Raw genomic sequence first — 4,457 nt, 5'->3', positions numbered from 1 at the left:
GTTATTCTTGACCCCATAGACATGGTCTTGGTGTCATTTTAAAGTTTTTTTCAAGCTTTTTCTATCTGAACCACTAGTTTTAGCATTTAACCATGCTGAAAATTTTACTCACATATCTACCTTTTGCACATTTTATTTATGTTCAAAAACTTTTTCTACAGTAGCGCTTTCTAATGGTATTTTTTCAAAATCCTTTTGCACATTTTATTCAGTAGCTATTTCTAGCTCAAGCAAATCCACAAATTTATAAAAGGATTAATTATTTTTTACAAGGTCATCTGTTGACTGCTAAATATAAAACCCCTTCAATATAGGAGTCGAGTCAGCAAAAAAAAAAAAAAAAATAGAGTACCGGCACCTCTTTTGGGCCACTTAAAGCACTGAATGGGAGGATCCATCCGTCTCTGACCACAACTACACTTTAAAATCACAACTCAACCTGAAGCAACCTACATCTGATATGGGAAAACAATGGTGCAGTTTCCCTGACAGGCCTTATCCTGGTCCCAGGCTAAAATGCATATTTAAAAACACCTTGTACTGACATACCTCAACATATATGAGTGCCATTGTTTTGTCACAAGATGCGCACCAGTCTTGTTTTTTTGTAGGGTTTGTTTGTAAAAACTAAAATGTCCTAATATAATTAAATCCTAGTCCTGTAAACCCTGTCCGAGAAACTGCTTCAATGTGTTGAGCTGGCACAAATGTACATATCTCTGCTGAGAAACAACCATCTTTGGTTCAGCTTTACAGAGGGTTGATATTGCATCCATTACACAGTCGCCAAGCACTTTACCAGTACATACACCAACAGCTTCCAGATAAACACTTGGGATCAGCTCCTGATGACTCAGATAAAGCTGTGTCTTAATTTATTGCAGGGTTGTCTTGCTTTACCTGTTGTAAAGTTACATTAAACCTTCATATGTGATCCGATGTCATGCAGTGATATTAAACATTTACAGTGTGATCAGATGTTGTGCATTTATATTAAACCTTTACAATGTGATCAGATGTTGTGCATTTATATTAAACCTTTACAATGTGATCAGATGTTGTGCAATTATATTAAACCTTTAGAATGTGATCAGATGTCATGCAGTTATATAAAACCTTTACTATGTGATCAGATGTAACCTGCCATGCAGTTATATAAACCTTTACAGTGTGATCAGATATTTTCTGTAAGGAATTTCTTAAACCATATGTGAGCTTTGTAGATTCCACTTAAAAGGATTTAAGTCTCCTGATTTGAAGGAATAAGTGTTGGCAAGTTTGCAAATGAATTCTATCATGGTACCACATAAAAACGAAATAGTTATTGGACTGGCTAAGGTGCACATTTGCTTTAAAAAAGACGAAATCACTGTGTAAATATTGGTAGACATACTTTTAATAATTTTCAATGCTGCTCCATCAACTCCTGACAGGACAATATAAGACCATCCGAGCGTCGTATGAAGGTTTAACCGTGCTCCTAATTTAAAACATTTACAGCAGTAGCGATATTTGTCATTTCGCTAAAGTTATAGTAAACTACAAACAATCTTCTAACCACCAAACTAACCACCCCAGATAGCAAGCATATGTGGGCCACATGTGGATTTCAGCTGTCACATTTGGTCGAGATATGGCATGGCTGAACATATATGGGCCAAATTGTAACCATAACTGTTTTGCCATAGCTTCAGAAATGGCGGGAATGTTCTTTTGGTTCACATGTCATTTTGAGGTATATGGCCCACATAACAAAAAATACATGAGAACCACATCTGTTTTAGATATGGCACACCGTAGAAAACAACGGGTTCTGGTTGACATTTGGGTTACACTTGGCATTTTTGTAAGCCAACCCCGTAAATTAGCGGGTTCTCACCAGCTCATTATAATATGTGTTTACAAAAAGTTTGTTTTGTCCTCACAGATGAACACAATTTGTATAATATTTGAAGTCTAAATTCATTCCTAGAAATTAAAAGCAAAAAAACTAATTTAGATAATTCAAATAAAAAATCCGCGGCACTCAGGTGAGGCGTGTATCTGGCAGTCCACGCCTAGGCCACGTCTGTCCTCTCATTGGTGGATCAGTGACGCAATGGCAGCCCAGACCATTTGACCGTCAGGCGCCATTTTACACTACTCGTACTCCAGGTAAGTGGTTTTAACATTTTCGGATTGTTTCGAAATAAAACTTTTCAGAAATATTTAACGTTATGTGATAGGATGTCAGTTGTTAGGGTTTACGTATTTGTTTTATTAAGAAGGGTGTTCGCAAAAATTTACTTAAACGTACGAGCAAAATCTCTTAGCTAGTCTGCTGTGAAAACGTTTGTGTTCGACAGTGCCTTAATTTGAATAAAATCTGAAAATGAATTGACCAAGATTTACTCTGTACAACTGGAAAGAAAGCTGTAAACACTATGGTGAATTTAGCAAACATGTTGTTAGGCACACGGAGCGGAGTTTTCTGGTAACGTTAACTGCTTTTATTTGGCTGCGTTTATTTGAGCCCAGACGGTTGCGTTTACACGCAGTTCGGTTATTTAACTTGACAACCGCATTCAATAACCGACTCACACCCATAAATTTTCGGATTTCACGACCGCATTTACAGAGAAGCTGTACTGTGTGAATGGAATCGCACTGGACAACTAGTTGTCTGTCACGTCATCCGGTGCTCTCTGTTATAGTGCATGAAAGTGATTGCAAACTGCGAATTGCTCCACAAGTTTAATGCGATATTGCCTTCATAGACGCCACAGAGCGTATTACATTGCGCAGAGAGTACCGCGTGTAGCCCAGTAAGTGAGTTATATATAGGGTTTTGTTCTGCAAAAGTATAAAACCTTTAAAGTGGACGATTAATATAATGTTAAGTGAATAATTAAAGGGATAGTTCACCCAAAATAAAACGTGGCTATTTATTTACTTAACTTTTTTCTTCAGTAGTAGAGCAATACAGAAGTTATTTTGCAGAAACCCCATCTGTGATTCATATAATCAATGGAAGTCAACCAATCTGCCACTTTGAAAGCGCAAAAAGCAGATAAATCCAATACAAAAGTAATCTCATGTGTCCTGGTGACATATGGACGTCGTGTGAAGCAAAGCAGTCGGTTTTTGCTGGATATTGAACGCTATTTACTACATTATTAGCGTTAAAGGGATAGTTCGACCAAAAATTATATTAATCCCAAGATTTACTCGCCTCAAGCCGTCCGAGATGCAACACATTTTCAGTTATTTTAGAAAATGTCTTAGATGTTTCAGTTAATCAAATGTTAAGTTACGGGGTCCACGTCCTTCAAGTCCAAAAAAAAGTGGTTTTATCCTTCCCCATAGAAATCCTAACGGCTCCAGGATGATAAACAAAGGCCTTCTGATGGTAATCCATGCAGTGGTGTTGTAGAAATATCCCCATTTAAAACTCTACAAACCAAAACAACCAGCCTCCGATAATGCCGCCATCCTAGACTCCTCTGTATTCAGGAGAGAGTATTAGCGTAGTGTACGCACTTGTCTTAGTGACGTATGACAAATTCAGAGGGTGGGGGCACAGAGCAGCAGCAGATAAGCCCTTGTAAGCTGCGTACGCGCTCATATTGAATGTGGATGCGACTAAAATGGCGGTGTTACAGGAAGCTTGGTATTTTCATTTATAAAGTTTTAAATACAGATATTACTACAACAAAACCACACAGGTGACCCTCAGAAGGCCTTTGTTTATCATCCTGGAGCTGCTTGGATTTCTTTGGGGAAGGATACATTTTTTGCCTTTTGCATTTTATGGACTTGAAGGACGTGGACCCCGTAACTTAACATTTGATTAACTAAAACATCTAAGACATTTTCTAAAATAACTGAAAATTTGTTTGTCTGAAAAATGATGGACGTATGCATCTTGGACTGCCTATTAAAGGCAGGGTAGGCAGGAATTATCTGGAAGGCTTTTTTGCAGATTTGTTTGAACTGTCTTTGTATACCAATACATGATTGAGGTGTGGGTACTCTGAAAAAGAGAGTGTGGAACTCGGGTGTCTGTGGACCGTTCACGACTGTTTTGAACACAGCTCATTATTTCCATTCGGGACGAAACAAATGATTGGCTTGCGTGACTATCACTCTCTCTCGCGACCAGGGCTACCGCCCGCTGCTACAGGATCTGCCCACACATGCGCACAGCCGATTGATTTGAACGTGCACGAGGCACTCTAGGAAGAGCAAAAGTACGACAGAGAAAGAAGAAACCCAGAAGAGAGGGGGTGGAGTGAATGGTGATAATGAGCTGTGTTTGGGGCTGTCGTTAGAGGTCTGCAGACCCTCGATTTTTGGACTCTCTTTTTCAGAGTACTTGCATTTTGCTTGTGTATTGGTATATAAAGACAGTTTAAGCAAATTTGTAAAAAAGTGTTTTAGACTTTTTTAGACTTAAACTGCCTACTCTGCCTTTAACT

This window comes from Misgurnus anguillicaudatus, chromosome 17 (genome assembly GCF_027580225.2).
Source record: "Misgurnus anguillicaudatus chromosome 17, ASM2758022v2, whole genome shotgun sequence".
Taxonomy (NCBI): domain Eukaryota; kingdom Metazoa; phylum Chordata; class Actinopteri; order Cypriniformes; family Cobitidae; genus Misgurnus; species Misgurnus anguillicaudatus.
Note: the sequence above shows the minus strand (reverse complement) of the source record.